This window comes from Mustela lutreola, chromosome 12 (assembly GCF_030435805.1).
Source record: "Mustela lutreola isolate mMusLut2 chromosome 12, mMusLut2.pri, whole genome shotgun sequence".
Taxonomy (NCBI): Eukaryota; Metazoa; Chordata; class Mammalia; order Carnivora; family Mustelidae; genus Mustela; species Mustela lutreola.
Genome location: NC_081301.1, coordinates 49,814,285 through 49,828,487, shown reverse-complemented (window position 1 = coordinate 49,828,487; position 14,203 = coordinate 49,814,285). Strand labels below are relative to the sequence as shown.

The window sequence follows — 14,203 nt, the reverse complement described above, 5'->3', positions numbered from 1 at the left end:
GGTATAGGAAGAAGCACAGGATAGAACGGGTTTCCATCTCTTGGCCAGGCCTCTGTTTCCTTAACTAAGATGAGAGGACCGAACAAGACAATCCTTTCCAACGTAACAATGCGAACTCCAGACTTGCCTCTCAGAAGAAAATAACTGGGAAATGTGGGGATGAGATCTTGAGCACAGGAAAGTCAGGCTAGATCCTTCTCGAGTGGATCTGCTGAGGGTAGCAACTCACATCCAGACCCTTGGTAATACGACTGAGAAAACTGGAAACACATTGTAAGTGGTGGCCTGGGGAGTGGACAACATTCTGCTTTAAGATGCAGACTGTTTTTGAAATAAAACTTTAAAACGTGTCATAAAAAGCAACTATTCCTCAGGGGCAAGAGTGGCCTAAAGTGTCTTTGATTGTAACTGTGGGAAAGACTTTCATCTGCGCTCTTTACGAGGTTAATTGTAACTCTCCCCCAAGCTCAGAAACCCTTTTCTGAAGCTTGTGGTTGTAATCTTACACTCTGCATGATAAACCTTCATTTTTCAGCAGGCACATTCCAAAACGTTAACGCTTATGGCTCAGAAAGCAGTCAAATGAGCACAAGGTGAGAAGAAGCTCTCTTTCCGCCAGCCCACAAGCATGCATAAGTGCAGACACACACACACACACACACACACACACACACACACACACACGCACGCACATCCACGCACTCAGCCTGCTGACCTCCAACTACACGCAGCCAAAGTCCTTGATCTTCTGGATTTCTGCTGAGTGATCCAGCGTCACCAGAAAGGACACCACACACCCACACTAATGGGAAGCACCTGGCACAAAGCCCGGCACACAGTAATCCCTCAAGAGTGCTTCACTGCTATCGCCATCGTCTTATCCTTTTTATTATTAAAGAAAGAAGTTTTTACTATTGCTGATGAATTACGACTCTCATTAGTATTTAGCACTAAGCGAGGCGTATTTCCTCCAACAGAATAAATGAAGCACCCCTACAGAATGGCACTGTGGTTGCCTTCTTTTAAAAACAGGCATGAGATGGGAATGCCTGGGTGGCTCAGTCGGTTAAGCATCTGCCCTCTGCTCATTTCATGATCCTAGGGTCCTAGGATCCGGCTCCTTGCTCAACAGGGAGCCTGCTTCTCGCTCTGACACTCCTCCTGCTCCTGCACTCTCTGACAAATAAATAAAATCTTGAAAACAAACAGGCATGAGACAGACACCATAAATTTATTGTCTGGACAGATGAAGAACCCCACCATGTTGTTTTTTGACAATTCTCTGATCTACAAGACCTCAACTGGAAACTCTGGTTCCTACTTCCTTCCCAGCTGCTCATAGGAATTAATCTCCTGCTATATTCCTGACTCCCCAAGAGCAGGCTAATAAAATTATGTTATCATTTATTTATCATTTACCACTTGCCAGGCAGCGTGCTAATAGCTTTTCTGCTTATGAACTTACTTCATCTTCTCTACAGCCCCAGGAGATGCCCCTGCTGTTCTTCCCACCTCCCCATCTGTGTGAGGTGTCTGAGGCTTCGTGAAGGTAAACGAGCTAAGGTCATTCATTCATTTCAGGAGCTACGTGACTGGTAAGGGATGGAACGCAAACTTGAAGCAGGTATTTCTGCATCCAGTGTCCAGGTTAACATTTTCTACTCAATTATAATCACTTTAAAAAGCGCTCCTGGGACGCCTGGGTGGCTCAGTTGGTTAAGCAGCTGCCTTCGGCTCAGGTCATGATCCCGGCGTCCTGGGATCGAGTCCCACATCGGGCTCCTTGCTCCACGGGGAGCCTGCTTCTCCCTCTGACTCTGCCTGCCACTCTGTCTGCCTGTGCTCGCTCTCGCTCTCTCTCTCTGACTAAATAAAAATTTTAAAAAAAAAAAAGCGCTCTTAACTTTAGGGGATTCTTGAGCTCCCAGGAATTCTATGGAATATGGTGTGTGCGTATACAAATTTACCTTGGAGAAAATCTAAAACTTTTACCGTATTCTCAAGAGACTTGAGAATATGTCCCATCCAGGACTTATAAGAGTAAGCAGATTCATCTTTATATTCTGTACACCACTAGCATTCTTGTCTCTGGCACCAAAAAGCTAGGTCTAGCGCATGCTGGGTACTCAACTACCTGCTACCAAAGTGGCCCAATTCTCTCTGCTTCCTTCCTCGGTGACTTTCTCCCCTAGGGATGCAATGAGAGTGATGAAGTTTTTGAAGCCCTGTTCTTCAGCAAGAAACATACAAGAGACCTCCATTTGCATGGTTTTCCCACAGCACAGCCTTTCCCATTGTTGCATTTCACACCACACATGAGGAAAGAGCAAATGGGACCCCATCCTGCCCTCTCGTCCCAGAAAACCAGACATCTGCTTGTCCTGGCTCGCAGAGCCAGCCAGCTGAGGACAGAAATGTGCTGCCTGGCAGAGCACACCTGGCTGGCCCTTCCTGCCTGAGCACAAGCTCCATTTTCAGGGTCAGCTGGCAAATAACCCTCCACTGTAGAGACAACCTCACATGGTAATAAAGGCAATTGGGCAGGGTGAGCTTTTGAAAGACACAGACTGATTTTCTGTCTGCAGCTGCACTTACAATGCTCTCCTTTCCAACAGAATCATGTGCAGTGGCTATAAAAATAATCATTATTCCATTCTGGGCACATCTGGGTGCCCAGGCACTGTTCTAGACGCTTCTACCCATCATCCTACAGTCTGCACAAATAGCTTGGGCAGATGTGATCAATATTTTGCAGATGGGGAGCCTGAGGTCCTATTACAAGTTAGATAATTTGCTCAAGAGCTGAGCTCTAACCTTGTTTTGGGCTGACAATATTGATCCTTACATGTCCCTCTTTCTCCACGCTTCCACATTCTCATGGAACAAAAATTACTCATTTTTAGAAGTCTCCTCAAGTTGGAAAATAGGAAAGACTTCTTAAGACATCTTAAGCATCAGTTCACAGCACTCTACTAAAATGGGATGGCACAGAATTTTTGCTTCTTATCCACCACAAATGAAGTTGGGGAAATTAGTGTATTTCTTAAGTCTACTCTGGATGCCTCATGAAAACCCGTTTTTTGAATGTCTAATCTTCAATCACCTTCAACAAATACAGATGCAAGGCACTCAGCTAGACAGTATGGAGAGATCCAAAAGAGGTAGTTCCACACCCCTCCCCCATGAATATGCCAATCAACAGAGAGATTAATACACAAACTGTTCAATCAATTACGAAAACAAGATGAGGAAAACTTCCCAGCACACCCACGGGCCTAGGAGAAAGAAAACATGAATATGCTTATTTTCATGAAGCAGGGGAGGACAGGAAGGTATGCGATCAATTCTGACTTCACAGGAAGACAGCATCTGGGTGGAGAATGGGCAGGCTTGAATATGTCAGGGGTGAGTGGGCAAAAGTGAAGAGGAGTGTCTACAGCAAACAGAAGAAGCCGAGCAAAGGCTCAGGGAGGAACAGGCACAGCGCGCTTGATGGGACGGTCCACTGCTCCGCAGGCTGAAGCACTTGGCCTGGGGATTGTGCAAGGAAGAGCTGACCTATCTGCTCAGTTCAGTGAAGGCAAAGGGGAGCTCCAGGAAGGATTTTGGATTGAGAGAATAACCTGATCCACTCCATTTTCCATGAAGATTAATCTGGCAATAGTGTGCAGACTGGAGAAGAAAGAGTCTAGAGGTAGGAAGAGCGATCACAGTTGTCTGGTTATGAAATGCTGAAGGCCCACACCAGGTATGGAGACCATCAGGGGTTCACTCTAGAGCCATTTCACCAAGACTCAGTGACACACCAGATCAGAGGAATAAAAGCAAGCAAATCCCTCACCAGCCAAGGTGGGGCATCAGAATTTGAGAAAGGAAAGGATGTCCGTTTCTTTGAGTGGATGGATTCTGACCAGCTCGTGTTTACACTTCAGGATTAACAAATTGGAATCATCATCAAGTTGAATTTTCAGGGTGGCACACACCCTGGGTTTTCCTAGAGTCCTATTCATGCTCTGAGGTTGCCGAGCTCCCTCATACAGCTGTGTTCTGGCACCTTTTGGCTTAAATTGTTGGAATCAACAGGAGGAACTGAGGCTTTGCTCGGGAGTGTGTGTGTGTGAGCACGCCAATGATTGTGAGTACAGGGGGACGCGACATACGGTTTGTGGTAGGTCATGTTTGGAATCTGTAGTCTGAAAGGAAGCTTTAGGAGATGAAGAAGTCGAGTTTTAGCAGCTCATTAATCCTCCAGACCCACCGAAACTGGTGTGTGTGGCTCACTAAACACCCATGCTTGCAAGGAAGGCCTGGCCTGAAGGCCAGTCTGGTCCCAGCTCCCCAGCCTGAGCCACAGCGGGAGGGTGGGAAGGGGGCACTGTGCTTGGGCTCAAAGAAAGCTTCCACCCCGGCTGGCCCAAACTTGCCTTGTAAGATTTTCCAGATACACGAGTGCTCCTCAGCTTACTGGCAAGTCACTCCCTTTTAAAATCCATATTTTTCTAACATTAACAACACTATATTTGATTTGTGGGAGGAGGTATATGTATAGTTTTTATGCCAAAAGCCAAACCCATTATTGAAAAGTTGGAAAGTATAGAAGTGTAAAGGGGTGGGGGGGATCAGTCAGGACTCTATGACCCATCCACCAGTTAACATTTTGGTATATTACCTTCCAGTCTTTTCCACCTGCATTTTTAACATAGTTGAGAGATTTTCACCTTTAAAATGCAGTGATCCCAGTAGAGCATTATCTAAGAGCTAAGGAATAAATAGACTTATAGACTCATGAAATTCAAATCTGACCAACCACTAGCCCAACACCTGACAGCAGAGCAGGTGTCAAGTGTAAAACCAACTTCAAAGTCTTTCCTAAGAACCTCGGGAAATGGATATGATGGCATCTACCAGAAATCACTTTAGCAGAAAAGCTTGTCCTCCATGCTTTCTTTGTGACTCCTCACGAGTTCTTTGTGACTGTGATAATTAAATAGCTCGTTAATGGAAAAAAGGGAAGGAGCAAAGAAGACACCAGCCCCCATTTGCAGCCATCAAATACCCTGGACTGTTTTCCTAACAACACGTTCCCAGCTCATTATGATTGTATTTCTACAACCCCTTTAGCAGGTAAGCAAGGCTAGTCCACACCAATTTCCGATCAAGTCTGGAAACTGAGGCACATACAAGGCAAGAAACATATCTAAGGTCATACAGAGAGCTGCTGGCAAAGCCAGGACTGGAACTCAGGTGTCCTTCACCCTCCCTTTCCCAACGGGCCCCCAGACTAGACCCTCTGAAGAAAGCACCAGGGACGCCTGGGTGGCTCAGTTGGTTAAGCAGCTGCCTTCGGCTCAGGTCATGATCCCAGAGACCTGAGATCGAGTCCTGCATCTGGCTCCTTGCTCAGCAGGGAGCCTGCTTCTCCCTCTGCCTCTGCCTGCCATTCTGTCTGCCTGTGCTTGCTCTCTTTCCCTCTCTCTCTCTCTGACAAATAAATAAAATCTTTAAAAAAAAAAAAAAAAAGAAAGAAAGCACCAGACTCAAGCTCCTCACACAGAGTCTGGAACCCTCTCTGAGTCTGTGTGAGGCCAGTCATTTTAGCTATTTCACTAAGGCATGAAACAAAAACAAAATCCACTCTCCCTTTTTTGCCCCCAACATTTCTCAAATGTATTGTCAGAACTGATATTCACAAGTGTGTGTCCTCACTCTTGAGCCCCTGGGATATAGTAGGAGTTCTACCAAAATGCCATCACAGCTAGTCCTCCTGGCAACTTCACAGTGAAGAGCGTAAGCCCTATTTTATAAGTCTTTTTTAGAAAGAGGAACTCAGCAGCTGGCCCCAGCTCTTAAGTGCTAGAATCGGAACTCTCATTCAGCCTTGCCCAACTCTCCAGTCTTCTCCTCTACATTTTGCCACACTCAAAGTTGAGGGGCCTTTGGCTCCTGAAGACTGAATGAGCTAGACTGTCCTCACCAGGGAAGGAGGAAACCCTATTCCTGATCCAGGGGGCTATGAGAACCCACCAAGGGGGCCAATATGCAGGGCAGACCCCTCTCACTTCACACCCTGTAACCATCACTGAGGCAGGTAGGGCTGCATTCCGAGGACTCAAGATTCTCAACTCCCCAGGGCAGCCTGCAGGGTGGGGATACAGAGCCCCATCCACCCAGCTCAACCCAAAGTGAACACAAGCTACAAAATTAAGAGGTCCAAGCAAAATAAAGCTACAACCTGCTCCCAAATTTGGAGAAAATGCAAACCTTGTAACATAATATGCCAAGACTAAGAAAATGAACTTGAGGAAACCTCACTTATAACAGAGTTGAAGAAAAAAAGGGGGGGGGGGAGTTAAGGAGCACCTAGCTGGCTCAGCTGGTAGAGTATGTGGGTCTTGGTCTCTGAGCCTTGAGTTTAAGCCCCGTGTAGGGTGGAGAGTTCACTTACTTACCTACTTAATTACTTACTTAATTAAAATAACAGAGTTGAGAAGTCAGAAGGGGAAGCTCTGGTGCCATACAACACCTTAGAGATCTTTGCAGACCAACAGGAAGAGAGGTACCTTGCATTCCCAACAAAGAGATGCCTAATCTTTACTTCCCCAGCAGATTTTCTTCTTGCCTGGCAACAGCCCAGCCAATGAGAGACTAACACAACTCATCCAATGAAAAGCCACTACACTTCAAATTCTCAGGTTATTCCAATGAACTTTTTATTTATAACAGGCTTCCCAATGTCCCTCTTTCCTCTACAAAGGAGCCATCCTCTGGTCTGGGCATGGTTCAGTTGGTTAAGTGGCAGACTCCTGATTTTGCCTCAAGTCATGGGGAGATTGAGTCCTGTACCAGGGCTCCAAGCTGAGCATGTTGTCTTCTTGAGATTCTCTCTCTCCCTCTCCCTCCACTCATGTGGGTTCTCTCTCAAATAATAAGTAGATAAGCAAGCCTTCCTCTCCTTTTCTCTGGACTCGCCTATGGTTTTACGGTAGTCCATGTGTCCTGAATTGCATTTCTCTGCTGTTTCCAAATAAACCCATTTTGCTGGTAAAATAACTGGCAGCTTTATTTTAAAGGTTAAGAGTATATAACATCAACATAGAAGAGAAACCAATAGGCACAGAGGTGGACAAGGCTGATTTTTCACTGAGATAATTTTTTCACCAAAGTCATGTCATTCTGCTGGATCTAGAAAGATCTGCCTTTTTCTTTCTTTTTCTTCTTTTTTTTTTTTTTTTGACAGACAGAGACCACACATAGGCAGAGAGTCAGGCAGAGAGGGAGGGAGAAGCAGGCTCCCTGCTGAGCAGAGAGCCCGATGTGGGGCTCCATCCCAGGACCTCGAGATCATGACATGAGCCGAAGACAGAGGCTTAACCCACTGAGCCACCCAGGGCCTGCCTTTAAAAAAACAAACAAGAAAAAAAAACACTACCAACAACAACAGAAACAAAAAATAATGAAAACAAAACTGCCTTTGAAGACTCACTAAGAGCTTTGCACAGTGGCAGTATCGTAGCCAATGAGGTTTATCCGAGGCACGATTATTGCTAATTGAAGACTCACTAAGCGGTACCTTGGCGATCTTTCCTTAATTCATTCATTGAACTTCTATATGCCAACTCCATGGTAATTTATGGAGATACAAATTAAAAGCTATGATCCTCAACCTCAAGGCTTACAGAATTCAGTCAAGACCAACAAGTACTTATGTTCCTTGGTAAATGCTCTGATGGCTGTATTTATATAAAAGCTCAGGAGGATCACAGAAGGCTAAGCATCTAAATCAGGTGGAAATCAAGGAGGGCTTCAAAAGGAGGTAGTATGCAAGCTAAGAAAAGCTAACCAGATGGACCAGGAGCAGAGAAGACATCCAAGGAAAAAATTAAAACAAGAATAAAGGTACAGAGGTATGAGGGCTCACAGTATACTTCCAAAACTATAGTAGTCCTGTATTCCTGGAACAGAGGAACGACAGGTGAGAAGGGCTGCAGAGTAGGCTAGAATGGGTGGCAGAGGCTAATCCTGGAAAGACCACAACACACAAAGGAGTTTTCATCTGATGCTGCTTGTGACCAGAACCCCAGATGAGCTCCCAGCAAGGAAGAGAAGACCATGCATCTTTAGGAGATCACTCTGGCCACAATGTGAAGAGTAGACTGGAGAAAGCAGGGGCTGGGAGGCAGGGAGTGCCTGTTACTAAGTATTGTACCAGTTCCATCAAGATTCACAGGATCTTAAAGCAGGCTGGGGTGTCAGGAGTGGAGAACAGGGACTGAGAGGTTTTCAGGTCTTACTGTCCAGACTTGGAACATCTACACTCTGTTCAGTGTTCACTGCTGTTAATGAACCAAGGCAAGCCTCCCTTTAGCCAAGTATTTCCAATGGAGACCTGGATGTTGGAAATTTACATACACTGGCGTGATTATAGCTGGACTGGTATAGAGGTGTGATTCATTTTGTCTGTTGGTTTGTCGGCTAACAGAGCTACAGAGGGCTTGGGTGAAAAGCTGCCCTGGGAAAGGCTGAGACTTTGCAGCTCAAAATGCAGCCCAGAGGGCCTCCTGTGAGCAGCAGCACCCCACTCTGTCTCTGTCTCCCCTGCCCTTTCAGTTCCGGCAGCTACATTCCAAAGACTAATGAGAACAAGGTGCAACATGGTTTAACAATTTTGATACATTCCTTAGCCAAACACAATTTCTTTAAAAACACATAGACTGCATTACAGTGACTCCATCGGGCAAGACACATGTCAGCGTAAAAGAATGAGAATTTGCCAGGTATGTGTAACATGTCGATAAATTAAACTCAGTTTATTTTCACAAAACCAAATGGTCAGACTTGCTCGTGGTTTCCTACCAAGGAATAAGAATTACTCCCAAGAGAGAGTAATCAAAGTGTAATTAGACCGGTCTTGGAATTTTTTTTTTTAAACATACTATCCTTTCTTCACACATGATTGCACCTTCATTTTTAGCAAGGATCCTTAACCCAAAGAAATAGTAACAGGCTTTTCTAAGTTTGGGTCCTTCTGTGATAATGTGCAGTCATAAAACAGGTTTTAGGGGTTTTTTAAGGCAATCGATTTACGGTTAAGACAAAATGTCCTCACAATGTACCCATTCATTTGTTCATATAACAAATAATATTATTGCCTGTTGGTTTGGTCTATTTGAAATGCTGGCAAACAAAAAATCTATTTGCCTAATAATGACAATTTTTAGCCTCTGGGCAGGAACTTATCACTCTGAAAATAATCCATCAAGTTTCTATTTGAATGAAAGACCTTTAAGTAAGAACTATTATGCCAGGGTGACTCCAAACTTTCAAAGGTAACAAATAGTCAAAGAACAGAGAAGCAATGAAAGGATGATAGATACAATTTTAAAATAAATCAGACTAACGATGGATGATATCTGCCTCAGAAAAATGGCATAGAGACTTGACCTTATGAAAAGTGACACTTCTTTTCTCCCGTGGCTTAACAGAATTGGCATAATATTCTCCAAAAAAGAATTCTCAACCATGTTTATAAAGATTGGAAAAATTTTCACCTGGTAGTATCTGCAAAGTTTCAGTAAGATTCAATAATAGTAAGTGAGGGGAACAAAGTTGCCACATATGGTTGTGCATGTTGTGTACTGCACAAGGATGACAGGCTGACACATCTAAGGGGGTACTGTTCATTTCAGAGACATTGTCAATTTGTGTATTTTGACAATTTCTCAGGAGACAGTAGGTGTTGTTCTAATAAGCTCAGCATGACAGTTTTCTGACAGATGGAAGTAAAACACATTGGAGAAGGGATGCCTGTTTCTAATTTGCACAAAGGAATCATACAGGCTAACAGTGGCTGTGATGCAGAACTTATGATTACTGCATGTAACACAACTCAAGTGATTCTTTGGGATGAACTGCTACTTCGAATCAGACTCCCTAGTGTTTATTCAGTAAGCAAATCACCACGATAATCGCCAGGTGACTAACCAGGATGTTACTGAAGACAGTGTCATGATTCCATCACTATATAAGCCAACAACCTCAGCAGAGAGAAGAAATGGGACCATGAGACCACGCACCACACCCCTCAACTTAGGGCTGGCCCCATGTTATCTCCCCCTCCTTCTCACACCCGGGGCGGGGGGGGAATGAACCCCAGGATGGCAAAGTTGCAAGATGGCAGCAGCACCAAAATTTTGGTATGACTGATAAACCTTCATCACGACTATGGAGCTTTCAGGGTTTGCCACCATAGCACCAACTAGAATTACTTGATAGATACACTAAGGCAAAGCCAAGTTACCCACTGTCCCATTCCACACACTCTCCTCAGGTTGCCCCCCTGGCCAGCCTACTATGACTGCCTGCATTCAGTAATGCCAGGGGTGCGGTGGAGGTAAAGAAAGAACAAACATTCAAGACTGTCTTCCTCAGGGATGCCTGAGCAGCTCAGTTGGTTAAGAGTCTGCCTTCAGCTCAGGTCGTGATCCCGGGTCCTGGAATCAAGCCCCTTTTTGGGCTCCCCGCTCAGCAGGGAGCCTGCTTCTCCCTCCCCTCCATGAAGACACTCCAACAGTTCCCCTTGAAAATGACCTCAAATTTAAATTTGCTCTAGGTAATGTGCTCTAAAAGCCCTGAAACTGTGATAGCATCTGCTTACTACAGAGACCACGGTCAGGTCCTCAAGTGCATTTGGTGGAACACAGAATGCGCAGACAGAAGTAATGGGTTTTAGTCTCATGTTGCAAATTCCTAGTGACAAAGTGACTCTGAAAGTGTCATTTATCTTCTGTGCTCATCAGTGTCTTCTTCTTCAAAATGTGAATGATGGCATCTTCTCTTAAAACGTGGCTATGAGGCTACAAAACTCATGTAAAAATATTTTGAAACAAAGCAGAGAAGCACAAAGAAAGCTTAACAAAAGAAAAGCATCTGTTCAAACTTACCTACACATCCTACCCTCATGAGTCACCCAGACCCCCAAATGTCCTTCCAAATTCTACGGACAGCAAAAATATTCCTAACTAGACATTTAGGAATGTCTTATTGCACGTGTATTATGTTAGGCTATATGCACAAGACTAATAAAATTTCAGCTTACATCTGTACAGCAATCTATACTTTATTAAGTTCTTCCATTTACATTAAACCATGGCACAGCTATGCATTTTTATATGCTGAATGTATATTTTATAAAGCACTTGGGCTTTGCCTAATAATGTATACACTATATGCATGCTCATTGTATATAACTAGGAGTACAATATTATTTAAATTATTACATGATGTATACTGCTGTGTCTTTACTTTTATAACATATCCACAGCCATATTTATGATTTATATGATGGTGAGCACTTTGTCAGGAATAAAACCGCTAATTAAAACTAGACTCCTATGGGAAAATAGGATTTGCTTTATGATGATTCACTTTATGCTGCTTTCCAGATCATAATAGCTCCTCAGACTAGGATCTGAACTGAACGTGGTTTATGAAAATAATTATTAAAGGAAGGTATAAAAACCTGTGGTATTCTGAACCCTTTCCCCATGAATTCCAAAATTTTTTATTTTTAAAAGGGAGAAGATCGTTGGACTTTCAGTGCACAAGAAGTTATAGAATGAAGTTTTATTGATTATAAAAAGGCCTGAATCATCTCTCCCAACAACTATCCTTACTTTCACGGAAAACGGCAAATATCCCACCACCCTCCTTCTAATGGAATCATCTGAGAGTGGCTTTGAGACAAGAAAATTAACAAAACAAGTAAAATGATGCAGAAACAGAACATTTCATGCCTCTTTCCTTTGCTATCCTGCTCTTTTCAAGTGAAACTAGAACACCAACTCCTCATCTGATACCAACAGACTAATTCAATTTAGCCCAAACTGAAGTCCTGTTTTATGTATTAATACAGTTCTCACTGATGTTTATAAAAAGCGTAGAGATTTTTAGGTTATTGATGTTATCGGAACCTAAAGTGCTCAAATAGCCATTGTTATTAATAAAGATTTATCTTCAAGACCTTCAAAAATATACATTTAACTTCTAGAGATGACCAACTCACAATTAAAGAACAAGAGCTATAGGAAAATTTACTTTTTTAGCGATCATACATGCAGACACACACCTATCTCATTCTTCAAATGTTTATTTAAAAAAAAAAAAAGTCTGAAAGTGCTAAACAAGTCAGAAGCTACACTGTCACCAAAAGTACCTCGAGTAGAATATCAAATTCACTTTGGATCACGTTGAAAAAAAGTCACGAACGAACTATGTCCCTCAAAGTTTCTCAGCATGCGGGTGGCATGCAGCTTTCGACAGAGTTTAATTTAAGGGGCACAATAAGCTCTTACCTGTCCTAAAGTAACCTCTAATATCATGCTTAAAGCAGCCAATCCATAAACCATGGACTGCCAACGTGGGGAATGGAAAAATGGGAAGAAAGAAAAAAATTTTTTTTTTTTTAGTATATAACACATAGACAAGGTATTTCTTTACCTAAATTATCTCATTTAAATCTTAAAAAGCCACTTGGGGATGTATCATCATCTTCGCTATATAGAGGGGATAGCCAATGGCTCAGAAAGATGAAGGAACTGGCCCAAGGCCACACAGGTGCAATGTCAGACAGAGGCCCACAGCTGATCCCAAACACCCCCTCCCACATGCAAAGAAGAATTCACAGATCAAATACCTTAATTTTTCTTCTAACAACCCCCCAATAACCCAGGACCTACCTCCTGTAGCCTTCAATAACAGAAATTTAAAACAAAAAGTTAATAACCACTAGTAAACTAGCAGAAAGCAATTTAAACAATAATCCCATTTACAACTGCATCAAAAAGAATAAAATACCTAGGAATAAATTTAATCAAGGAGGTGAAAGTTAATCAAGGAGTGTGTATTCTGAAAACTGTAAGACAGGGGCACCTGGGTGGCTCAGTGGGTTAAGGCCTCTGCCTTCGGCTCAGGTCACGATCCCAGGGTCCTGGGATGGAGCCCCACATCGGGCTCTCTGCTCTGTGGGGAGCCTGCTTCCTCCTCTCTCTCTGCCTGCCTCTCTGCCTACTTGTGATCTCTGTCAAATATATAAATAAAAATCTTTAAATTTAAAAAAAAACTGTAAGACAATCAAATATATTGGAGAGGACACCAATAAATATAAAGATATTCTCTGATTATAGATGGGACAAATTAATACTATTAAAATGTCTGTACTACCCAAAGCAATCTAGGGACACAATGTTACCCCCCATCAAAATACCAATAGCATTTTTCACAGAACTAGAATAAACAACCCTACAATTCATAGGGAACCATAAAAGACCCCAAATAGCCAAAGCAATCTTAAGAAGAACAAAGCTGATTTCAAAACACACTGCAATGTTATAATAATTGCAACAGTCGGTACTGGCACAAAAACAGACACACAGATCAAGGGAAGAGAGAATCAAGAATGCAAAAATAAATCCACGACTATGCAGTTAACTGATCAATGACAAAAGAGACAACAAGAATACACAATGGGGAAAAGAGTCTCCTCAACAAATAGTTCTGGAAAAAGTGGAGAACTACATACAAAAGAATGAAACTGGACCACTTTCTTACACAATAAATCCAAAATGGGTTAAAGATCCAAATTAAAGACCTAAAACCGGGAGGAGTCAAGATGGCGGAGAAGTAGCAAGCTGAGATTGCTTCAGCTAGCCGGAGATCAGCTAGATAGCTTATCTAAAGATTGCAAACACCTGAAAATCCATCGGCAGATCGAAGAGAAGAAGAACAGCAATTCTGGAAACAGAAAAACAACCACTTTCTGAAAGGTAGGACCGGCGGAGAAGTGAATCCAAAGCGACGGGAAGATAGACCCCGGGGGGAGGGGCCGGCTCCCGGCAAGCGGCGGAGCAACCGCGCACAAAATCAGGACTTTTAAAAGTCTGTTCCGCTGAGGGACATCGCTCCAGAGGCTAAACCGGGGCGAAGCCCACGCAGGGTCAGCGTGGCCTCAGGTCCCGCAGGGTCACAGAAGGATCGGGGGTGTCTGAGTGTCGCAGAGCTTGCGGGTATTGGAACGGGAAAGCCGGCTACAGAGACAGAGCCGACAGTAAGCTCGCAGCTCCGTGTTACCTTGAACCGGTCGCAGGCTCGGTGAGCTCGGAGCGCGGCCGGAGGTCAGGCAGACGGGAGTAACTGGGCGCTGTTCTCT

The 14,203-nt window shown here is 43.6% G+C and overlaps 1 protein-coding gene and 1 pseudogene across 1 annotated transcript in view; one reads left to right on the top strand and one right to left on the bottom strand.

The window, feature by feature from the left end:
• SAXO1 (stabilizer of axonemal microtubules 1) overlaps positions 1–14,203 on the bottom strand; it is a 129,147-nt gene that overhangs the window by 55,158 nt on the left and 59,786 nt on the right. The window lies entirely within an intron of this gene.
• LOC131813422 (U4 spliceosomal RNA) lies at positions 7,488–7,645 on the top strand (annotated as a pseudogene).